The following is a 26,851-nucleotide window of genomic DNA, read 5'->3' as shown; positions in this document are numbered from 1 at the left end:
AACTTACTAAATGGAGCAGATATTCACTACTATTCGAGAATTGAATTCTTGCATTTGACAACAATCAAGCAATTTGTGCTCGGATTTATTCGACCATTTGCTTTAGCATTGTCCATGTGGCCTTAAACTAATGCAACCTAAACATAATTTATGAATGTAGTATTCAAATAGAAGGTCAGCTTAGTAATTGTAACTACCATTATCATGAAGTCTGTTTCCAACAAGAAATATTTAATTTAAATAATATACTTATGACAGATTTTGCCGGACCATCCAAGCTTGCCGTTCCACGCAAATGCACGTGTTGCATATATATAGTGGCGTATTTAGGAGGGCTTCCGGGCTTAAGCCCCCCCGAAATCGTACTTACTATAGTAAAGTATATGAAATATCTTGCAGAATTTTCACATTTTCAGGCAAAGCCGCCCCGAAAGTTAGCAAAGCCCCTCCCGAAACAAAATCGTAAATACGCCACTGCATATATGGTAGAGCCGGCTCTGCATATCATATATATCTAGTCGACAAATTATTTATATACGACATTTAGAAAAATACTATTAGGCAAATTAGTACTAGTTTTTACCTTTAGACAAGTTATTGGAATTTTATACTGTTCGTGACATTATTTTCGTGCTTATTAATGGCCTGCTTTCACGAAAAAACAAAATTTCATTTCTACTTTTATTTCTTAGTTGATATTGATGAAAACTGCTGAAACCCGAATTGTTAATAGGTATGGTATTCATATAAATTGTAAAATATTTGTACCGTATCAGTATCTAGCGTTTAATTTATGTTGCATTTTACGGTGATTACACCTACATAAAAATATTTCATTCTTAAATAGACGTAAGATGCATTACAAATGACTATTTGAAAAAAAACGAAATTTAGAAAAAAAAAACGAGAGGCAATGTTTTTTTTTCTAAAAAAAACGTAGATTTCTGAAAAAATACGAACCGTTTTTTTTTCTATTTACAACACTATTTCTGAGGATGTGAGGGCAAAAATTTTAGGTGTATTAAGAGATGGACGTAACTATGAGAAGTTTAGGAAAGAGCGTTTTGTTATCAAGGAAAGGAAACTAACGAACAGACTTGAAAAAGCCTGTGTCCCCCACCTCCAAAACTCTTATCACAAGCAACACAACTGTGACACCTACCATCATCAAGTCAAGGAATTTTTCACAGATTCAGAAGAAAATCGTTATTGCAAAAGAGAGAGGCTTGACAATGGAAGAAATACTCTCTCATGATCTCATAAATTCAAGTCAGTTGTTTGAAGGTGATGCACCTTCGAGACCAACAAAGCATGAGGTAGTATTACATTTGGAGGAAAAATCTACAAGGGTACCTCCTTTCATCCTGAATTTCCGGAACGGACTACTGTAGTTGTTAATTTTATGTCGCAGATAAGAATGATGAAGATGACATTATTTAAGAACTTTGGAGAAGCAATAGACATTGTTATTGAACGAAAGACTAAAGTGTGCCCAGCCGAAGAAAAACACTTGATTTTTTACAATTTACTCAAAGAAAGTGCGAGAGTACGTTGATCATACACTACCGGTTCTATTCATCTCGCTTGACTTAAATCTCAGCCTCACATGCCAATTCAAATTTGAAACTTCTGGAATACCGTTCAAGATAAAATAAAACTGAAAGCATTAACAAACAAACAAAAAAAAAAAAAGTGATACTTGAAAAACTTTCAACAGACTAAATTCTTGTTACAAGCGGAATGATAACACTAGTTAACAAAGGTTTTGTTACATAAAAGGAAATACCTGTTCTTAAAGGAACTTTTTGCGCTGAATTCGAATATACACTCGGTTTTTCTCCATCACGTACGATTTTCCCTAACAGAGGGATTTTCGGGAAAATCCCTCAAAAATTTCCCTTTTCGTTTATTTTACACCCCAAGATCTTGTCCCTTTGCATATACTACAATAGAAATTATACCTAAGTATACTTTGATTCGTATTTAACAAACCCTCCAATTCCGCTTTATTCTTTCTAGAGAAATAAATATGTTTGTATGTATACTGTGTGTACTGCTTATTGCACCTTATATTAATGCTTTTAGATCTCTTAAGTTGAGGTAAAACGTTTTGCTTTATTACCACAAACACATATATAAAATATAATACAATATAATTTACAAGTGTGACAATTTACAATAAACAATAATACAAATGTACCAAAAGATCATGAAAAGACAATCAAAACTATCACAATATATGAAACTTCCATTGGGTTACAAAAACGTACACTACTTCCTTCTTTTGTAAGAAATGTTGCATTCTCTAACAAGACCCCAACAATAGTCCCCCATCGTTGAAGGATCCCATCGTCCCTGGTACCTTTTCTCCATTGCCATTGTATCTTGGTGGAATCTTTCCCCCTGTTCGTCGCTGAGAGCACCTAGGTTAGCAGGAAAGAAGCTGAGGTGGGAGTGCAAAAAGTTGATTTTTAAAGACATCCTACAACCCAACTCTTTGTATTTCTGTATCATGTCCTGTACGATTTCTGTGTAACTCTCAGCTTTGTTATTGCCCAGAAAGTTGCGCACAACACACTTAAATGCTGTCCAGGCAGCTAGCTCAGCACTGTTTAACTTGCTGTCAAAGCTATCATCAAGCATTAATTTCCTAATTTGGGGACCAATAAACACTCCCGCTGAAATCTTAGCATCACTCAGGTTAGGGAACTTATCTCGCAAATACTTGAAACCTTCACCAGATGTGTCCATGACTTTGACAAAGTTTTTCATAAGTCCTAACTTGATATGAAGTGGCGGTAGTAATATCTTATTAGGATCTACCAAAGGAGCGTATTTGACGTTGCATTCTCCAGGCACGTAATTCACTCTAGGTTCCCATTCCTTCACTTCATAATGTTTGTCATCAGCTCGGCTATCCCATAAACATAAAAAACATTGGTACTTCGTGTAACCGCACTGCAGTCCTAATAAAATACCAACTACCTTGAGATCACAACATATTTGCCAACAATGGTCCTTGTAATTTATAAGATTTAGCAAAGTTGACATTGTGTCATAGGATTCCTTAATCTTCACTGAGTGCGCAAGTGGTATAGAAGGTTTTTTATTTCCATTATGTAAAAGGACAGCTTTAAGGCTGACCTTTGACGCGTCGATAAATAACCTCCATTCTTCTGGAACGTAAGGAATTCCTAGCTCCGCCATCAACCCATTTATATCCGTACATACGCACACATTATCTTGCATTGAGAAATGGCTTAAAAATTGAACATGCCTTTTCCTGTACACTGATATGTTCGTTTCTGCATCCAATAAGCTCCACTGCTGGAGCCTTGATCCCAGAAGTTCCGCCTCTTGTTTTGTCAGGTGCAAATCACGGACTAGGTCATTAAGTTCACATTGCCGGATGAAATGTGGCTCGCGAACACAGTCAGGGATGAACGTTGGATCCTTGGATGTACATGTTGATGTCGATGGTTCATCAAGGTCATGATCATCATCAGAGTCTTTTGGCCATATCTCTTCCCAGTTGGTAGGGGGCTCGGGAAGTTTAAGTTCATCCCCGTGCGGAATAGGTCTAATTGCGGATTTAACGTTGGGATAACTTATTGTGTATTTGCTTTTTTTAGAATGTCCCTTAACTACTGTGAGACAAAAATAACAATCATCCAGATGGTTGGTGGGTTCTCTCCACACCATTGGTACAGCAAATTTCATGAACCTCAGTTTCCCTTTGGCCCATGCAAGTAAAGTGACGTTCATTGTTGTCAACAATGAGTCTGTATTCCATTCTTTCTTTCTTTTGCATTCTGTTACATTTGATAACAAATATTGATAACCATTTCATGAATAAAACGAAAAAACTTGGCGAATTGTATATATATGTATTAAGATATACATATACTGTACGTTTTAAAAAAATATACGTTGGAAGTACATTCTATTTTTATACACGTTTCTAATTTACAGAGAGCAATACAAGTGTGTTGTTGACTATTGTAAATATTCATTTTTATGTCTGTGTTTGTAGTAATAAAGCAAATCGTTTTTACCCCAACTCAGGAGATCTGAAAGCATTACTATCAGGTGCAATAAACAGTGCACACAGTATACATACAAATATATTTATTTCTCTAGAAAGAACAAAGCGATTTTTACGAAACTTTTAGGGGTTATTAAATATAAATCAAGGTATACTTAGGTATAATTTCTATGTTACTATATGTAAGGGGACAGGAGCTAGGGGAATAAAATATCTGAAAAAGGGAAATTTTTGAGGGAATTTCCCGAAAATCCCTCTGTTACGGGAAAACTGTATGTGATGGAGAGAAACCGAGTGCATATTCGAATTCAGCGCAAAAAGTTCCTTTAAGATCAGGTGATTTTTCTCATGTAACAAACAAAAAGTTTGAATTTGTTAACTAGTGTAATAAACGACAGTGTATTTCCTGCTGCAGTATGCTTAAAAGGAAAAGTAACTAATATTGAAATGGTCACATGAAAGATTGAAGAAACCGACCAACGAATTGTGCCTCACACGTACTGGGCAGTTGAAAGCGGCGCGCAGCGAGTTGTTGTGATGTCCAATAATACTTATATGGTTGTTTTGTTACCAAGATATTTTGCAACCTTAAGTAGTAAAGAGCTGAAGCAATTGTTTGTAATGTTTGGGGTGGAAGGAAAGAATCGTTTCATTCCTATTCACCACTTATATGATACAATTGGAGACAAAATGGGTTGCGTCGTCTTCAACGCTCACATTCTCACTGGCAATGACATTGTAAGTAAAGTAGGTACAAAAATACAGCACTGAATACGCAATCAATAAATTATCTTCTTCATTTTGCTGAAACAAGTAGTCTCTCAGCTGAAGACATAAGGAATGCACAACCATATTTAACGAAAGTGATGGCCAGATCGACTGAAGTAGAAACTTTCGATGCTTTACGCTATGAAGTTTATCGACTGAGCGTAAACCCATCAGTTGCCACCCATTTTATTTGCTATTCGACGCCATATTAGAGGTGCGAGCGTGGTCATCAGAGAATCCCTGTTGTTATTAGAAAAGAAACACATTACTGAAAGCCCTGTAGAATTTGGATGGGAGGAAGTATACGATTTCCTGAGACCAGAAAGTGTTTCCCACCTTTGTCAGATGCTGTATTGCGAGTGTGTTCCTGCAAAACAAACAATTGTAAACAATGCATATGTAAGAAATTTCAAGTGTGTTGTGCAGTGCACTGTCTTTGTCAGAAGTGCTGTGAAAATTCTCAGTTGTAAGTCACATGCATTTTGTTTTAGACTTGTAAATTTGGACACACCTGTATTAGCAAAAAAAAAAAAAAAAAAAAAAAAAAAACTTTTAGTAGTTTAAATAAGAAAGTTGCTCAAATGTGAGGTATAAGATATCCGCGGGAAAAACAAATTGTGAAACGGCAACACAGTGCTCTTTATGGAACTACTTGGTTTTATGTGTTAGTATTGATATTTTACATTTTAACAAAAATTTGCATACATTAAACATGACAAAATAATATTAGAGACTATAGACATTGTGGTTGCTCAAATGTTGTGTATAATGTTGTTTATATGTGGGAAATATTGTAAGAATACTCACTCAGTTGTTTAGTCACATCAGCATCTTTTCTAATAGTTTAATTTATTTATATTAATGATATTTTGGACCATCAACAAATATTAATTCATAATGGTACTAATAGCACAATATTTGATATACTGCTTTTACATATATTGTAAACCTTAAACTATTTTGTATATCAACTTTGTTTTCGGAATAAAGCCCTTTCAAAAAGTCAAATTTTGAATTTCTTATAATTTTGCTCCCATCTATTCGAAATTCGTCAGAAAATGGTGATAGTATTTGACACTAAGGTTCATTCGATATACACTGTCCTGTTCGTTTCACTTGCGTTGTTATTATTATTATTTTAGAAACCTTCAAAGTTTGGTGTTTTTAATATTTGTGATACTGTAGAGTCGTTAGTTTACAAAACTGAACAATAAGTGTGATATTGTTTGTTTTCTTTCTAATGTAGATTTGAAATTTGTAATAACCTGACATAGTGACATTTGAAAAAATACATCTTTGTGTTGGATTGGCAACACTGCTAATCTGGTGGTATCAAAGAGTACACCAAAATGTGTCTCTCTTTGTGGTAAACAGATATATTGAAAACTTCTCTTACTTCGATTTTATAACGACTCTATAGAAAAGCGTCGTCAACCTGGTTCGTTTTGTAACATATAAATTACGAAGCGATAATTACTTTTCTCAATGCAAAAATCAACTCAGATATTTAAAGATTATTAGTCTCACCTTTATTGCTTGATATGTCTTAATATTCTTTTTAAGACCGTAAAATACATAAATTCACTTGACTAGGTCAACACATAACATGTACGTAGTCACAACTATCCCATAATAATCTCTCTTACAGATATTAAAAACATTCTTCTTTTCTGTTAATTTAAAATGAACATTCTACTAAGTATATTACATATTTATGAACACTTTTTGCCCACGGTACAGGTAAATATTATGCAAACTAAAGTATTTCGTTATAGAAAATGTCGCCCGATAAAGGGACTGAATATAAAAGTCATGAGTGGGCTTGGCTTTTATATTCAAGAACCACTGGTCTGATTAGATTAATGTTCGTACATTACGTATGTTCTTTATATTTCGATCACACCTCGTACATATCTTCATTACATTTTGGTTAACCCTCATATATATATAAAATATTAGTTATTATCATTCACATAAATACATTTACAATAAATCTTTGATTTCATTAATATTTCTCTTTTATTACATTATTATTTATTCTTTATCATTAAAAACATCGTCGCTTATAAATATAATTAACGAGGGTGAAATACAAACTATCAAGATTACTAGTTTCGATCATTATTACAAACGATGATATGACAAATAATATTTGTTCTTTTCGGGCGCATTGTATAACAAATAAGTTAGATGTTGCAATTGCAATGTATACATAGTAGCACTAAGATGTCCAAAATAAAAAAAGAATTTCACTCAAGGTAGTCATTGAATAATTGATTTTATAGAATGGATCTTATTCTTAATATAATCTTTGATAATTAAACACAAATCAATCTAATATAAAATAATTTTTGTCTTTAACTAATTATAAATTGAATTATGATTCTTCATATTAATAAGAAAGAATAAAAATTAAACATAACCTACGTTTGAATAATCAAATGGAAGTAAATAAATTTATTTTACAGAAACAAAAGACACCCTTTTGTTATTAAATAAACACATTTTTCATTATTATTGTTATTTTTCATTCTTATTTATTTGATCAAGAATGTTGGGTGATACTAACTCTTTAACTAGATGCATTTCAAATATTTATAACCATCGTTTTCATTATTAATATTAACACAAACTTTAAAACGAAAATTCACAAGAATCTATAATCAACATGGGTGTAACCTAATTTCGTTAACGGTAATCATGTTACATTCGCACTGGCATATGAATCTAATAAAGTGCATTGTACCGCACAATCGTGGTTAGGTTCTACATTAGGTTGTACATGTCTTTCATCGTGATTTGAATTTGGATACGAAGTACCATCTCGTGAACAATGATTATATCTATACATAGGATTGGTAGCATCTCTAGGATTTCGATATGTATTTCTATTAATTTTGTGTCTACTTCGGTTGCTTAGGTTAGGCGGATTTCCTACATAACCTTGTCTATTTTGTTCATTTTGACTGCTAGAGTATATTCGTCTTAGGTTCGGTTCATTATTATTCACACTTCGGATATTCAAATTCCGAACAGGGACCAAATGATCTGAATTATTCTTATTTTTACCCATTCCTGGTTGTGTTAGATTCATAGCATGATATTGAGTTTCGTAGCATTGTACAAGCATTAATAAATGACTGAAACTCATACACTGTGGAAAATAAGATCTGCTGTAATTTAAATGGAAGCAAATTGCGAATCGATGCAATTATTCTTGATTCCGATTGCAAGGGATTAACAACCTTTAATTCATTATAGACATTTACAACAAACTCTACAATAGATTTGTGCAATCGAGGATTGAAATGTTGATTTCTAAGAGTGGCATCTCTGTTTGCCAGCAAAAAGTCATTTTCGTAATTCGCGATCAATGCCGCTTTAAATTCCTCATATGTACTAATATGATCACGTATTGCCTTAAACCATAAGGAACAAGGTGGGAGTAATACATGGGGTATTAATTTCATGTATTGTGATCGGTCGATAGACATTATATTACATTCGTCTTGGAACTTCTCTAAGAAAGAACTAGCATTTTCATTGCACTTACCACTAAATTTACTCATGGCTTTGATTTCGCTCATCTTGACACTTAACTTAACCTTTCTTTTCTCACTCCTTGTTCTTGTGGTGTGATTGTTCCGGTCCGTAGCGTGCTGTGTCATGATACCATTTATATTTCGTTCATCAGTGATCTTCGGGCAATTTTCCTCTAATATAATATCCTCCTCAGATTCCGGCGAAGGCGTATTTATATCCGGTGATCGGGGAAACTCGAAGCGATCACTGCCCAGATTATTGCAATAAATGTTATCTCTAGCCTGTAACATTTTAATTTCTTCCTGCATAGTAGCCAACTGGATCTTTTGATGCTTAACGGAAGATTCTATTGACGTTAAATCCTTTTTTACAGCACAGATTTCATGATTTTGATGATCGTGCTTTTCTTGACATTCATCGGCTAACCTTTTTAACTTCTCTTCAAACTGCGAGGATATGTCGTTCATCACCTGGACGATTGTTTGTTTCGTATCGTCTGATTTCAGTTCTATCCGTTCTATTCGTTTACTTAATTCTTCATACTCCTTGCTAGCTTCGTTGAATTTCAATTCTATCTTCTGTTCCATGGTCTGGTTAGCTTCATAGAACTTCTGTTCCATGGTCTGGTTAGCTTCATAGAACTTCTGTTCCATGATCTGGTTAGCTTCATAGAACTTTTGTTCCATGTTTGCGTTAGATTCATTGAGCTTCTGTTCCATGGTTTGTTTTATCTCAGTCGTCATTTGCATAATTTGTCGCTGCACAGCTAACAAAAGTCGATCCTCAGATGACAAACTTGGCGTTGCACTAATTTCATCTGGATTACTGGTATTAGATTCCTGTTGCACTATTTCACTATCCATTTTTCTTTTGATGACCTTACCGCTTCGTAATACGGTTAAGTTCGTATTCATAAATGGTAATATCCAAGTAAATTCAGCCCTACTTTCCTTCTTCGGGAACTGAATTTTCAAAAGTCCCGGGTTTGGTAAACCAAATTTTTATAACGACTCTATAGAAAAGCGTCGTCAACCTGGTTCGTTTTGTAACATATAAATTACGAAGCGATAATTACTTTTCTCAATGCAAAAATCAACTCAGATATTTAAAGATTATTAGTCTCACCTTTATTGCTTGATATGTCTTAATATTCTTTTTAAGACCGTAAAATACATAAATTCACTTGACTAGGTCAACACATAACATGTACGTAGTCACAACTATCCCATAATAATCTCTCTTACAGATATTAAAAACATTCTTCTTTTCTGTTAATTTAAAATGAACATTCTACTAAGTATATTACATATTTATGAACACTTTTTGCCCACGGTACAGGTAAATATTATGCAAACTAAAGTATTTCGTTATAATTTGTAATTTTTGAGATATTCCTGTGAATGAATTAAAATGACCCACGCTGTATATATAATGTATTTTTGTCTGTAATAGGTAAAATTCTTCAATATATATCAACTTCATGGTAATATTTGAATTCCTTCATATTGAAAATCTATGATTCGACACCAAGATGACTTTCCTAGGTGACTTAGTTCCTTAGTTATGCATGCTGGTCGCTTATTTGGCGGCCATATTGGAAAATGGCGTCTGTGGAGATAAGCGACCATAATTGAGATGTCTACCCAGGAAAAAGTATACAACGATAGGTCGAAGAACACAATGCAACAATAAAAGTCCGTGCACCCACAAATTTTTACGGGCATGTACTGTGGATCCAGGACTAGTGGTCATTTCATAAACGGTGCCCCACATGAAATAAAATTTCCTACAAAAGTTTTTTTAGTGATATATAAAATGATATATCACTTAGTGATATATCAAATGACATACTTACCCATTTAAAATTTTCGAATGACCTTCCCCCCAGTACGCCATGATAGAGGGGGCACTGTTGGAAAATCAGCATGCTCCATTCAATCCGTCGTATGACATTTCCCTGTCTCTTTTTTTTCAGCCGTTTGTGGTTTATGGCCAATGAACGTTTTATCTTAAACACCATATATATATATATATATATATATATATATATATATATATATATATATATATATATATATATATATATATATATATATATTATAATATGGTGTTAATGAACTATAGTTCAAAAAAAGTTCATATGCCGAAAAGTGAATTTCAATGTTTCAGAGCTAGGGCTGTCCAAAATCGCGAAAAAGCTAAATTTCAACAAGCCCTATTTTGAATTCCAGAAACTGTTGATAGTAGTCCTTATCAGGTTAAAGGAAGTCACGCATACACAATCCAAAAATGCATATTACATCAATTTTCAATGGGTGTGCAGAGTATTCTGTACAGGTTATAATTCTCAAATACCCTCTCAATAGAGTTTTCAGATATACCTTGATTTCAAGGAGGGTCCAAAGTAGGCAGAGGTAAGCCTTGACAACAATCGACATCCAGTGCTTCGGAGGGAAGTCGCAAGTGTTAGCAACCGACAGTTCCATGTTTTTTGCGTTCTTAACGTGTGATGCTATGTATTTCGTCACGGTATATTTCACGTTTTCTTCACTTACAAGCGTGAAAGAAAACATCGCAGCATGGTTTTTCCCGAGTACGACAGACCGTGCTGTTGACGATTCTCAACACTTCGGACATCGCGCCAAAGATTACGTGTTCACGGCTGCCAAGGTTTATTGTTTGCCTACTTTGGACCAATAATAAAGTCAGATCATATCTCAAAATTCGGTTGATGGCATATCTGGGAATTTTACCCTGCAGGAAATACTCTTCACACCCATTGAACATTAATGAAATATGCATTTTTGGATTGCGTATGCGTGACTTTCTTTTACGCTGATAAGGACCACCACTCTACGATTTCTCGAATTCGCATTAGGGCTTTTTGAAATTTGGTTTATACGTGATTTTGGACAGCCCTAGCTCTGAAACTATGCACTTTTCCCCACAGGTCCATAGGAACTTTTTAACTTAATTTGATGTGAGGAAACACCTCTTACAGTTTGTCGGTATAATTCATTAACACCCTGTGTACGACAGTGTCACATTTTCGATTAGAATAATACGTGACACTGTTCCATCACAATTGTATAGTAAATAAAGGTATGTTCAGTCCTTATCTTTTCTTCGAGTATACACATTCTTTTCGGCATTTTGAAGGCACATGTAATAATAAAACTGATTTCGATTCATAGCATATCAGCGCCATATTACTGTCTGCTAGTGGCAGTACTCTTGCAACATATACGTATTGCCGATTGATATGACATTTTTATGACAATAGCTAATGGTATCTATTTTGTGGTGATTACATGTTTGAAATGTTGGAGTAAGGACGTTAAAATTATAATTACAAGATAATCTCGTAAAATATGGGATTTACACAAACTCTACCTAAAGAATAACTATATTTGGTTAGCCACAAATAAAGCACATAGCAGATTTAATAAAAATCTAATAAACTATAGGACTCGTAAAATATGGGATTTACACAAAATCTACCTAAAGAATAACTATATGTGGTTAGCCACAAATAAAGCACATAGCAGATTTAATAAAAATCTAATAAACTGTAGGAAAAACTATCATGGAATAGATAGGAGGCACGTAAATGTATATGTTCTGTCGAGCGACGTTTGCTTCAATAAAGCTTCGAATTCTATCAAATGCCACTGACAAATAATGCATGTCTTCTAGTTCTATTGTTAATCTCTATAATGGAACCTTTGGGCGGAAAAAGCTATGTCAATACGAAAAGTCTCAGAACGAAACGATTTTGCAACTAAATTTGAGTTATTTAAGCCAGAATGACAAGAATGCGGAATGCTTTCTCTGAATTGTGAGCTGAATTGGTTATTGCTTGAATAAAAATGGAATTTAATTCAAGCTGGTGGCGTGTATATCAATCAATATAGTATGTACTGTATTTTTCTACAGTACATATTAAACTAAAAATACTTTTTAAAAAAAGTTTTGTAAATACACACATGTTGCGTTCATTAGAATATGTAAGTATTGTATAGGATATCTATGGTACAGTACAAAATTGAGTAATTTCATTAGGATTTACCATTATGTTCCGTTGGATTGATATTGTAATGTTATACTCACTATACATCCTTCCAAAACTATAAAATTTGCACGCACTTGAAGAATAGAGTTTATGAAAAACAATTAGAAATAATTTGGAATAATTTCAAAGCAATATACCATACACATTTTTCTGGTTTGAAAATTCTTTTTGATGCAAGTAATATTTCACTAGAGTTGTATAAACTCTCATCTTCGTCCTCCCACCCCCTCTTTGGGGTTACATTTCGTGGAATTCCATCTTAACCTTAGCTTAGAGTACATGGGAAATATTTATACAAAATTTCAGAGTTCCATGACTATAGTATTCGCGCCGAGTAGTGAAGCTTGACCTAGATCTACCGATTTCACCACCCAATAGAACGCGAGGGTGTGTTCCGGTCGTCAACCCCCGCCCATCAAATTTTGTCAGTCTCTTCTCTCGCGCTACACATCTCCCGAGAGTATAGTGTTGTCGGATTGGCGTCAAGTTCCGTTTTGTTAATTCTTTTTTGTTGCGTTATATTTTCGTTGTTACTATTTGTGCTATTCTTACCATTTTAGAATAGGTGTTACAGTAGTTATTGTTGTGCAGTGTTATTATTGGTAATTTTTAAATGCCTTTTTTATATACTCATTTACTATGTCTTCAAAGTTTGGCAACATTGTTGGTGAATTTCAGCTGTTTGACGTTTCCCAAATGTGCGCTCGGGAAGCGGCTCCACGAATTGTACCGAAGTTTTCCGATGTGTTAGAGCTCAAGTAAAATATTTCTATGATTGGTTTAGCCCAAGCTTCACGACTCGGCGCTCCTTTTAGAGATCTCATCCCTTAAAATCCGGTCTTGTCTGGAGCCTAGGATGCAAGGAATTCATTTCTAATACAAAATTTCAAGGCTCTACCCAACGTTTATTTTCGGAGATCGATACAAAAATGAATCAGTAAATTCTTTTGTATATACTACTAGACTAGACGGAATTTTCATACATTCTTGGGAATCAATTCCGAACTCATGTGCAAGGAAGACAGATATAAGGTGCTAATCTTCGGTTATATAGACATTTTTTTGCTCATAGGTGTTCAAGTTATAAATCACTGGGATGGATAAATATAGTGCCACAATAATATATTCGGTCTAGAAACTGAAAGAAATTATAGGGCTGCAAACAATTTTTGTCTTCCCTTCCTGCCAGCACTGGCGTACTGACTATATTTCCAGTCCCGCAGTCTGCATTTGCTACGCTTTTATCTATCTAAACTACGACCCAGAATGTCTTCCTCTACATGCAAGCTGTTCGGCTCCCTTTTCGACGCCATTTATTCAGCATGTTTGCACAGAAGCGTGTTATAAATCAGATGGTATTTGCATATTGTAGCAACGTGCTGTGAACAAAATGGTTGTACTGCAAATAACCACTGCATATACACGTGTTGTCGCTTTCTCGCGCGTATAAGGAGTTGAGGAGCGTGAATGAGATTAATATAATTGCTAATCTCTGAGGAGTTAACCAGACTTTCTTTTGTCTCTGCAGTAATCCTTACGATTCTTCTTCTCTGGGAAGAGAGTTTTAAGCAGTTCCATGTGGCGCACTAAGCCCAATTAAAAGAAATTAGTGTGCAATTGAGTAATGCGGTGACAGAAGATAAGAATTTTATTCGTTTTTTTCTTTTTTTTTTCAACTTGATATTAAAGCAGCGACGACAGGTAAATCAATTGTACGAAATGCAATAAAGGGTCAAATTTAAACGAATATCAAGGTTCGGTGACATAAGAACGTTATTTTTTAAACTTGATGTTAAAGCATCGACGGTAAGTAAATCAGTTGTACGAAATGCAATACAAGGGGTCAAATTGAAATAGATATCAACGCTATTTTTCTCTCAATACGAAGAGATTTAGCAGGCCGATTAGCTCTGCCGTAAACCAAGAGTATAAAGAACCTTGTTACATATTTGTCATGCGAAAATGAACGAAAAGTAAGCTAAATCCCGCCTGGAGGCCGACAGAACAACGATACAGTCTTTTATGAATTATCAAATAAAACAAGAACCAATATCTGTTACCAGTAATTAAACTCCATGAGCAAAAAGTTTGTACTCCGTATATTTTACAATGCCTATACTAGGTTACTTTCTGTTTGTTTATTTGTTAGAGTTAAATCTTGCCGTTTAAATTTCACACATGTCTTGAGAATTGTAAAAGAATTAACTGTCATGCCATTAGCAATAAGTGCCGACGCATGGATAAATTTCGATTGTACTTTATACTAATTAGAAAAAAATGAAAATGAAATCTTTAAGTTTTACGTCCCACGGTTATGCCGGTTAGACTAAAGGAGACGGTGATGATGAGAGAGGAATGAAATGATGGAATGAAGAAAGTGGGAGGAAACGGGAGAACCCTGAGAAAACTCACGAGCACGGTGTTTGTCCACAACAAAGTCCACACGGCGGAAGCTGGGATCGAACCAGGGACCCCAAGCACCGGAGGTGAACGCTCTACCACTGAGCCACCCCGCCTTACATTTTGGTAAGTCGGCGCCGTTGACACATGTCCTTACCAATTTCAAGTGTTTGCTGCCAACACTTGGAAATATTAACATAAATGTGCGAATGCAAATAGTTGTTGGTATGTGAAGGAAATTGATTGTCATAGCTTACGATACTTCACTCAACTAAAGAAACATTTTATAACATTTCAGAACTCTTTATTAATTATGTAACATTAAGACAAAAATGTTACGTTGTCCACCATTCATATCACAACTTATAAATCAAAACAGCATTGTCACATCTCAGTTCAATAGTCAGCTACTACTAGGTGTCCACAGGTTGGGTAACACCAAGGGAAGGAATTTAGGGGGAGATTTATAAATACGAACCTAAAACTAAAAACATTGAGCACTCTTCCTAAGGTTGACTGTTAAAGTTTTTCTGGATATTAGGGATGATGGTCGACAATATGAAAGTAACTTAAAACATTAAATCGTGCTCAATCCTTTTAGTTTTAGACCCATTTCTTCATTTTACGTCACCAAAGGAACTTTTTTTTTTCATTTTTACTACATTTTTTATTTTATTACTGCAGTAGTGATTGAACTCCATCAACAGACATATTAGTTTATGTATTTTTATATCGAGGAAACAAGTTACCTACCTTAAGCACAATACTCGATATATTTGTGCGTCAAGGCGAGACGATAAAGGAATCGCAGTCCCGTTGCAAAACAAACTAATTGTTAGTCAAACACAGATTATACCCTCTTTTTTTATATACAGTATTTCTCTTGTTTTAGACTGCGAAAATAAAGGTATGCGTATTACTTTCAGTTACTGTTCCAGAAAACAATAGTCATTCCATCCTCTTCAAAATATTTTCGGAAGAAACTGTGCACAGGTTATTTAAGTTTTAAGGAGTTGACTTTACCAAAACGTCTTTATATGTGTACCCCTTTCTGTCCGTTCGCCCGGAAGACAAAAGATCTCAAGAACTACCTGGTGGATCACGATCAATTTCGACCAGATATGAAATGAAATCTTTGAGTTTTATGTCCCACGCATATGCCGGTTAGGCTAAGGAGACGGTGATGATGAGAAATGAGTGAAATGATGGAATGAAGAAAGTGGAAGGAAACGGGAGAACCCCGAGGAAACCTACGCACACGGTGTTTGTTCACCACAAAGTTCACTTGGCGTGAGTTGGGATCGAACCAGGACCCCCAAGCACCAGAGGGGAACGCTGTACCACTGAGCCACCGCTGCCCACTTCGGCCAAGATTTAGCGGGTCAAATGCTAGGAAAAGTTCATTGATGAAGGTGACATATCTAAACCCCGGATCAAACCTCTTGACGTCTGTCGAAAGCCAATGGTATGCAGATGCGACGTTGTCGAATTTTGCTTCCTTTCATGTACAGGTATAACGTGAAACTTTAACGCGAGGGATTAAGATATTGAAAAACAAATTCGTTCTTACAAATTTATTAACACTATAGCGACATATATCATAAGGACATACCTTTGAAATTGCTTTCTCGTAATCCAGGAACAAGTTATTGGACAACGCCGCGCAACTTTCATTGGATATTGTTAAATGGGGGACACGCGATAAACATCAAGAGGTTTGAGCCAGACTGTAGTTGATTAAAACATTTAGGCATCCATACGTTTGTTGGCCATGTAATACACTCTGTCTGTCTCTGTGTGTATGCTCTTTCCATGCGTATGTTGGTCGCATACCATTCAGCTGCTTTCAATATAACCAAATTACTTCTTGCGGAGTACACGTGACACTGCTATTTGTTTAACAGGCTATACAATAGATTTTAAGAGCGAATATGTACTTTCCATTTTCTATACGTATTTGTAGAATATGTATGTATTACTATTGTTTTGGGGTAGTTGGTATAGTAGTCATTTCCAGCTTGGCGGCGTATGACGTAGGAGCATGCCTTTAGGGTTAGTATCAGATGAGAGAACGTGTTAAACGAAGAAAGAAAAAGGAAAAGGTTAGGTGCGATAGAATGAAACCAGTGTTGGCAGTGTTCGGTTAGTCGTGAATGTATGAGTAGTGTATCTGCAAAACGACCGACTACGTCTTGTTTACCTGTCACTACTGTCTTTCTATCAACGGTATATTTTGCTCCGTCCCCCCTGCTCTCTGTGAATGGTTTCTGAGAACCCCAGCAAGCGAACTGGGATGTTACGGAGCATCCAGCTGTAAATGACTACTTTATAGTACCTTAAAAGTGCTGAAACAGTTTCGACTTTCGTTTTGTATTGATGGGTAGTTGTTCAGTATTCTAAAAACCTGTTTTATTTTATTTTTTTAAATTTTATTTTACAGATGTGTCACTTCCAAAGTTCTGTCATACAATCTGCGGACCATAGAAATCCAGTTCCAATGTTTCATCTGGCTCTGAGCAGATACCTTTTTGTTCACATTGAAATTGGACAACTATCGTAAGTACTTCTTTATTGTTGTTGTTATTACTAGTTATCTCCCAATTTAAGGTATGAGAAACCGTTTTAACTAGGTCTTGATTTTTTTTATTTCGTATTTTTTTTATTTCGTTCGAATCCACTATTTTTATTTTATTTCGTAGTGGATTCGAACTAGCATCAATGAGTTTCCTGAGCTTTTTTTTTTTTTTATTTCTTAATGTTTCATGTTTCAAATATTGTATTTTTCATTAAGCGTATCAGTTGTTCAGTGAGAACTGACCAATTTAGACTCGTAGTTTTACGTATTTTTACTGACAGAATTTAGTGTACTTCTTGCGAGCGTGTCACTGCCATGAAAACCGGAAACAGATCAGGTTATTAGACTTCCACTTTATACTACGCGTAAATATGGCAAGTCTTACAGAGAAACAACACGAGATAGCGAAAAAAAATCGATTTAGCGCCCCACGAATGCATACCGTCTCCATTGAATAGAGGGTTAAACCAAAAGTGATAGAAATCAACCATTTCCGGTTTCACCGTTGATCACTGGGGGGGATACAAACGATAATGGATAATGAAAAGCAATTTTCTTTTTCTGATTTCAACGCTGAGTGCCATAGAGAAAAATGTTAAGAGGTGCAAGAAGTATATATATGTGTGTGTTCGGTGGTTAGTTGTTGTGAGTATAGCGTCCTTTTCACGAGACCGGCTTTATAAGACGTGAACCTACAGCTTAACGTGGGATCCGAATCATATTAGCTGCCACCGGGAATCTAATCCAGGATTCTTTTTTGATATGTATTCAGTATCACAAGGATAAGTTCCATCTTGACTTCATTCCTCTGTTCCAAATTATGGAAATCTACTGATATTTCAGGTTCAATTATTGATTGTTCTACAACGAATACGGTATTGTAGCAGGCGACAAATCAAAGATGTTATAAAATAGGAGATCTGCCTATACAACAAAGTGCTGAAGCCATACGTTACAGTTTCGCCACCCCTACTCTGCCCACTTCGCCCAATAAGATCGCAATGTTTTGAGCCAGCACTCATGGCAGAAGCGAAAGTAGCTAATCAGACGACGGCGGTAACAAGAGTAGCCAATCAGACGTGCCAATATTCGGTTGGTTGTTTTGTGGCTTCATTGAGCTAATAGGATGAAGATACATATGGGCAGATCCTCTGTTTTATAACATCCTTGTGACAAATGGTATTTGATCTGGGCTAAGGGTCCGAAGGGCAGATTCCATCTCTGACCTTATCTCCTCATTATGACCGGAAGTTAAAGATCTATTGCTTCGGGTTTCCGTATTCAATTAGTATGTTTTGAAAGTCTACCGTAGTTTCACAGCGTGACACGAAACTCGCCGGTTCTGCATAACAAATCGTCTGATGATGAGCAATTGTTCTGTGTATTGACTTAGAATAACAGACGGCAATAGCAGTTAAATCCACATCTTTGAATTATACTGACTGTAATATGTAGCAATCTGAACCACTATTGCAATTTGCTTAATTATTTGTGTATAGTTCATAGAGACGTCAGAAGTTTGTGTAGGTCCTCCTGCACGAGATACCTGCAAGGCAGAGCAGACAGGGATGAATTGAGATCGATAGCTGTGTTGAGGACCTTCACTCGCTCTTAACTTCCGAGCTATGTGTCACTCACATTACAGAAGGAAATAACGATACTTTCCCTTAGATACTTTTTAACTGCTGCGTAAGAGAAGAATGTTCATCGCTGCTAACATTGGTTCATATTCTATCTCAAGTCAATCTAAAAATGAAATGAAATTTTTGAGTTTTACGTCCCACGGTTATGCCGGTTAGACTAAAGGAGACGGTGATGATGAGAGATGAATGAATTGGTGGAATGAAGAAAGTGGGAGGAAACGGGAGAACCCCGAGAAAACCCACGCACACGGTGTTTGTCCACCACAAAGTTCACTTGGCGGGAGCAGGGTTTGAACCCAGGACCCCAAGCACCAGAGGTGAACGCTCTACCACTGAGCCACCGCGGCCCCCTTCAAGTCAATCTAGTCTAAATTTTCGGCATCTGGCAAGTTTCTGAATTTTATATATTTATATACCACTATCTACAAGTTGGAAGCACTAAGAAATGGCAACAAAAATACGACAAAGTCAGCTTGAAAATTGACTTTTAAAAAAATTCTATTGATAAAACAATGTTTAAAGAAAATTAGGACAGTTTTTTTTTTTTTTTCGAAAATTGCATCGTTTGTTTCCACATATTCATTTTTGTACTTCACTTTAGTTTCAAACAATTATTTACTATTCCTTTTGAGTTGCATCATACGTAGACCCTCGCATTGTCCTATTAATGAGCTCGTATAGCTGCCAAACAGTAAGAGATATGGCACAATGTTTCCTCTCAAAGTTGATAAAAATATTCCGATTACTTTAATGGAGGAAAAAACAACCCCTGTTTCCATTTAAAATTTTGAAGTTGCCCCCCGGTAGAGATATTCCCGAGACACCCCTGATTTCAGAAGCATCCCCAGGTGATTCGGCACATGAACTTTGGTATTAACATTTTTTTTCGTTATTCAAAGATTTCTGTGTACTAGTAGCTGCGTTAAGGCCCTGTTACGGATTTCGTGATTCACCTTTATATATATAGGGTGTTTCAAAACAACACCGACAACATTTGGGAGGTGATTCCTGATACCAAGATAAGACAAAAAGTACACAACCTGAGTGAACAAATGCTTTCTTTCTGAGTTATAGGGAGCCGAAAACATGAAAAAAAAATAAATAAAATTTAAAGGTCCATAGCTCCAATACTATGGGATCTATCGTAGTCGGGGTCAAAACTTCGCTTAGAAGTTATCCAAAAATACATGTTTCAGAATCCTGAGGTACTAACACAACATTTTTTATAGAGGAAGTTAGGCTACGGACATATAATTTTAAGTGCACACCAACTACCTTTTACAAAAATTGTTGTAGAAGTACCGCAGGATTCTGAAACATGGATATTTGGATAGGTACTAGTTCCTAAGTGGAGTCTTGATCCGAGTATGGTAGTTCCCATAGCATTCGAGCTATGGACCTTTAAAGTTAATTTTTTCGTGTTTTCGGCAGCTTATAACTCCGAAAAGAAGCATTTGTGCACCCAAGTTGGTGTATACTTTTTGTCTTATTTTGGTGTCAGGAATCATCTCCCAATCTTGTCGGTGTTGTTTTGAAACAACCTGTATGTATGTTCGATCGTTGTTTATTCGCTTCACTAGTCTTAGTTGATATAATGTCCTTTTACTTTGTATGCTCCAATTAAATTGAAAATAACAGTAATGATAAAGTTTTATAAAGAATGAAAATGATCGAATTACTTGTTTATGTGATAATTATCTGTTGTTTGTCGATAGTCGTAGCATTGTTTTTTTGTTTCTTGCGTATTGATTTCAAATAAAAACTTGAAAAAAAACTAAAAGCATGCGCAAGATGTTTTTTGTTGAGAGGTGGAAAAAATGTGGAATGCTCGTAAGTAATTGGAGAGAGAATAAGAGAGGCGTCTATTCGCCTTAATCTGCTTGAAGTAATGAAAATAAGACTTTCGTGCGTAAAAACTGTAGCTTGGTATTTGTTTTGATGCACAAACAGAGGTTTTGAAATTACGCGATAAGCGGAAATGGGTTTTCCTATTTCACTTTATTTTTCTCCTCCATATACCAGTCATATTGTGTTTTAGTTCTATTATTAAAATGTGAAAATTATATTATAATATCTTGAGGAGACAACATACACAATTCGTGCCCTTCGTGATCGAACGGTTTATGCACGTGTTTTGTGTAAGTGTGTGTGTGGCTTTGTGTTCGATTTCCTGTAGGAGTACTTGTCCTAGATATAAAACCGAATATTGTTTCGGATCCCACCTTTGACAGTAGGTCTCGTTTTGTGTGGCCTTGGTGCTGAAATAGGACGTTAAAACTTCAACAAACAAACCAGTATATATATATATATAGCGTAGAATGAAGTTGTTATTCATATAAAGTGTTACTGACGAGATGACACGATATGGAAAGTCTTCTTGTTTTGCAAATTTTTGTACGAAATTTATGCTCTCACTTTTTACTTAATTTCTCATGTAGATCTATGTGTTATCAGAATCCTAACGCGTCACAAAGGCTGTAATATAACATTTTAACCATGTTTAGTATTAGAGTATATTGTGTAATGTTTAACCCAGCGTACATAAAGATGGGTTCAAAATTGTCCGTATGTAGCTCAAGTGATAGAGCGTTGGCTTCGCATTCTGGAGATCGTGGGTTCGATTTCCGTTGCTGACCATACTGACTAGGGTTTTCCTCAGTCTTACCAGGCAAATCCCGGAATGATACCTACTAAACAGGCCCTGACTGATACCTTCCCAAATCATTTGCATTGTTACTGTTATTGTTAGATATCCAGTGTAAAATGGCCTCTGAGCTGTATCTGGTGATTGTTAAATAAATAAATAAATATTTTTATCAGAATAAGAATTTATATGGATATTTCTTTAGTATCATGTCATAACTCAGGTTTTGTGTCAAAAATAATATAAATTTCATTTTCTGTCATTCAATACTTCTAATTTCTAGAAAATAATCCAAAATGTTTTTAAAAAAAAGTTTTCGTGGTGGACATAAAGTACCCTCCCTTGGTACAACGTGTTACCATAATATGCATGAGGATTATTTCCAGTTGAAGATTCTGACACTACGTTTCACTACATGTACATCTGACGCACAGCATCATGTACCTTAATAGAAAAGGTCTACTGGTTTCAGAATGATGATATTAAAATTAGAATCGTAGGTACACTAAGAGATTACGCGTGACACCGCACAGCAAGGGAAGGTTAAACAATATCCATCACATAAGTCATTATTTTCTGATCCAGAAGAGGTAATATTCCTCTCTATTTTGTACTAACTATAAACTAACTAACAGGGTTCCAAGGGTCTAAACTCGCTCTGAGAAGCCCCAGAGGAGAAGATTAACACTATCGTCGCAGCTAACAACATACATCCTTTGTGTTTTTTTGCCTACACTTCTTTTCATCATATATTGTATATTACACACTTTGCTTAGGTCACCTTCTGTATGCCTAACGAGATAAATATATCAATAAACAAATAAATCCTGATACACATCTCCCAACAATACTACCAATTAATTAATGCTTACACTGAGAAAAATCCGTTCTCCGGACAGCGGTATATTGTACAAATATACGGTATCCTCTTGCTTACTATAGAAATCAATACGGAGCATACGTTATCCGTATGATACATAGGCACTGCCGTTTGATGTTACATCATGCCGTTGCAGGATGTATGACATCTAACAGTTTTCCGTATATCACATGTATATACTTATGTTACCTTCGTCAGCTATATGCTATATACGTCCATTTGTATGTGAGATCCTGACCGCCTACATTGTTTCATACAGAAAGTACGTATAGATGGAACACTTATACAGAAAGTATTATAAAACATGCGTTTTCAGTTATACGTCTGGTGTACGTTAAGTCCAAAAACTACAGGAATTACGCATGTAACCTATCTTTTTAAGTATGCCACCTACAATTTTTTTTCTCAGTGTACGGCCCCAGAGGAGGCGTTACCTTCTGCGGCCCGCTCATCTTTGGATGGGAATTAAATTGCACTTGAAAAACAACTAAGACAACTGACATAGGCGGAACTAGAGGGGGGCCAGGGCGGACCGGCCCCTCCTAGAAGCAAAGCTGGCCCTCCCTAGAATTTTTCTGCTGAACGAAAATAATGTTATTAATTTATCTCAATTTACGCATAACAATTTTATTGATACTTGAATTCTTCATATTTAATAGTATACTCGTCCGCCCATCGATTTTTTTTTTTAAATATGGTCTGGTGCCTGGATGTAATAAAATCAATGGACCAATGTGATAGTGGGCAGTATAGGAACCTCTCGACTTGCACTGTATGCGATTTTTTTTATTTATTTTATAACTTCATTGATGTAAATTATTTTTGTATTGTATTAAGTAATTAAATTATTGACGGAGCAGTTTTTTCTTGTTTATATATGTATGATAAATCAGTCTTATTGGAGTCTTGAAAGACAATGGGATTGGTTCCATTTGTTTTTCTACTGTCTGTTCTGTACAATAGGTTACATTAACAGAGCGAATGTAGAGGTATTAAGAACAAAGTGTTACTGTAATCTTTATGGAACCTTTGCGGATTTTCGCAACATTCAAACTAAGTATAAACTGAAGTTTTTGCTTACATTCTTAAGGTATAAACTGTAACCAGGCACGCACTCCCAAAAGTTTTGTGCAGGGTGTCGAAAGGTGGAAGGGGTACAATATTGTAAGACAAAGACACGACATTATTCTGCACCCGAGTAAACGATAAAAATTTCCAAGTAGCGGAAGTTGTGCATCCCAGGAACACTTTTTATATTTTTGTTTTGAAAAGAGAGTATGTTTCCTTCTATGCTCAAGAAAAAAATATGTTCCTGATAACCTGATAATTTAGCTTCATACTGTAAAAGTTACATGGGTATTGCAGCAATAACAAGAGCCCGTGTCGCCACGTTTGGCCTAATCCTCGTTTCGCCTAACCAATTATCTGACACTTTTATGACAGATAAATGATAAGATTTGTGTCCGCCATTTTAGGCGAAAAAAGTATCCTCGTTTGGCTTAATCCTCGTTACGCCTAAAATGGCGGACAATAAGAACAAATCGTGGAAATTCAATTAGAGGGAAAGTATAAGAGAAAATTCTCTAGTATATGAAAAATTAAGAAATGCAAAATATACATAGATTGATATTCTATTAACTGTTTTCGAGGCGTTAGGATTACCAAAACTCCTTCATGTATTTACTATAATCATGTATACATACGAATATATATATATATATATATATATATATATATATATATATATATATATATATATATATATATAATATCAACACGTTCTCTCTCGATCCAAACGATTTATGGTATGGGTTCCAAATTTTAAGAATAGATTTCATCTCACACTGTAAAAAATCATTGTTATTTCAACGACATGCCTGTGTGTTAACACAATTGTGTTAAAATATAACACAAAGAGGTGGTTAGAATAATTCACTCTCCATTTGGAGTTGTGTGTCAAATGTTGGTAGTTGAAATGACACGTGGCCTGTGTGTTAAATTAACACAAGTGTAGAATCTCCGGTGTTGTTGCCAAATATGCTGGCCACCTAATTATAAAGACTTATGTACTGACACTACAGTCAAACATAGTAGAAAGAAATACTTAAACAAATCCAGGTATTCGCAAAATTTCAACATGCAAACCGCACGATGTGTTCTCAATTGTTTTACGTAAGGTTTCTGAAGAAATATGTCAACAGCGAGAAACAACACCGTATTACTGTGTCACTTCTACACTGCACTAGAGCTCACCAGTCAACAGCGGGGACTGTGTTTCAAAAATGGCGGAAAACCAGTAGAAACACGATTGAGAGGTAAACATATTATAAGGATATAGGTAAGTGTTTCCTATCATTCTTGAACATGATGTTGGTGAAGGTTGAGTTTCGAGCACTTCACAATAAATGTTGGGGCGGACGACAAAAAAGTTTATGAAGATTTTCTAAATAAAGTGTTCTGTAGTTTACTGTTCTTATTTTAAAAGTAAAATCTTCGGTAATCGTAAGCATGCACACCACAAGCTGTTCCAACACAGAAAACTGGTTCCATCAACACCGCACATAGAGTTATTTCAACACCAAAACAGATGTCGAAGTAACACAGATGGAACTGTCACCAAAAACGGTGTTAACCTGGTGGTCTGACCTTAAATTTTAACACAGGGAGTGTTGAATTAACACCAAAACGGTGTTACTTATACGGCTTTGACATTGAATTATGACAAAAGTTGTGTTTGGAAATAATAAGAAAATGATGCTGAAATAACACAGGGACTATGTTATATTAATACTTGACACGGTGTAATATTAACACACTGCACACTGTGTTACTTTCTTCATGTTGGTGCAACACCGCCACTAGTAACACTCAACACTTCCCACAGTACCGACCCTGACATGGTGTCGAACCAACACCGAAAATACTAACACAGATACGAATTTAACACCGCTCAACACCGGTTGTGTGTTAAAAACGTAACACACCGCCTGTGTTAAACGCTAACACCGCGGGTTCTGTGTTGAATTAACATCGCATGGTGGTAGTCACGCTGGAACCACTGCCCTGTGTTAGATTTGAGTTGAATTAACACAATCATTTTTTACTGTGCAGCTTCATTCTTCTATTGAAGCCAGAAGTAGTAAGAACTAGTACAACTTCCGGTTTCGATATTGATTTTTACATACAGGGTTTGTATGATAAGTAATGAGACCAGGTCTGGAAACATTGTTTTATTGATCTGATCTGTACAGGGACTTAAAAGCTTTCGAAGTACTCTCCTCTTGCGTCGATGCACTTCTGCAATCGATGTTTCCACGCTGCAAACGCCCCCTGGAAGTCAGCAGCCGGCATGTCCTTTAGAAATGTGGTCACGGCTGCTTGGATGGCTGTGACGTCTGCAAAACGGGTTCCTTTCAAGCGTGGCTTCAGCTTCGGGAAGAGGAAGAAGTCGGCCGGGCTCACATCTGGGCTGTAGGGTGGTTGTGGAAGGACTTCCACCCCAATCCGGGTCAAAAAGGAGGTCACTAAGAAGGCGGTGTGGGCAGGGGCATTGTCGTGATGCAACTTCCACCGGCTAGCGATCGCCGGTCTTTTCCGCTTGACGCTCCTGTGCAGTCTCTCAAGGACTTGTTTGTAGAAGGCGGCGTTGACGGCTTGTCCTTGGGGTACAAACTCCTTGTGGACCACCCCCACATTGTCAAAAAAAACAATCAACATTGTTTTCACCTTTGACTTCGACATTCTGGCCTTCTTGGGGCGCGGGGACGCAGGAGTGTGCCACTCCGCGCTTTGACGTTTCGTTTCAGGGTCGTACTGGAACACCCACGACTCGTCACCTGTTATGACGTCATCTTCAAAGTTAGGGTCACTGTTCATGAGGTTCAACAGTTCCTGACAACAATCAACACGTCGTTGCTTTTGTTCGTCAGTCAACTCTCGCGGCACCAGTTTCGCACAGATTTTTCTCATTCCCAATTGTTCCGTCACAATCTTGTGCACTGTTGTGTGGTTCATATCGAGTTCATCAGCAATCAATCTCAACGATAATCGACGGTCTGAGTTCAGGAGATCCCTCACTTTTGCCACAGTTTCGTCCGTAGTCACTGTTGTCGGGCGTCCAGCCCTCTCCAGATCCTCAACGCTTTCCCGGCCGTTCCGGAACGCACTGTGCCAACGAAACACCTGGGCTTTGGATAGGGCTTCCTCTTTGTAGGCCTCCGTGATGAGAGAAAGCGTCTGAGTAGCCGTTTTCCCCAGGCGAACGCAAAATTTGATCGCATA

General features: G+C 36.2%; 1 protein-coding gene across 1 annotated transcript in view; it reads left to right on the top strand.

Moving 5' to 3' along the window:
- Window positions 1-17,268: 17,268 nt before the first annotated feature.
- LOC145690019 (neuronal calcium sensor 2) overlaps window positions 17,269-26,851 on the top strand; it is a 252,078-nt gene continuing 242,495 nt past the window's right edge. Inside the window, exon 1 of the mRNA XM_081764503.1 lies at window positions 17,269-17,384. The gene's annotated coding sequence lies outside the window, so the exon portion shown is untranslated. The remainder of the gene's footprint in view (window positions 17,385-26,851) is intronic.

Source organism: Thermobia domestica, chromosome 7 (assembly GCF_964235325.1).
Source record: "Thermobia domestica chromosome 7, izTheDome1.hap1.1, whole genome shotgun sequence".
Taxonomy (NCBI): domain Eukaryota; kingdom Metazoa; phylum Arthropoda; class Insecta; order Zygentoma; family Lepismatidae; genus Thermobia; species Thermobia domestica.
The sequence above is the reverse complement of the archived record's forward strand: the minus strand, read 5'-3'. Positions and strand labels throughout refer to the sequence as shown.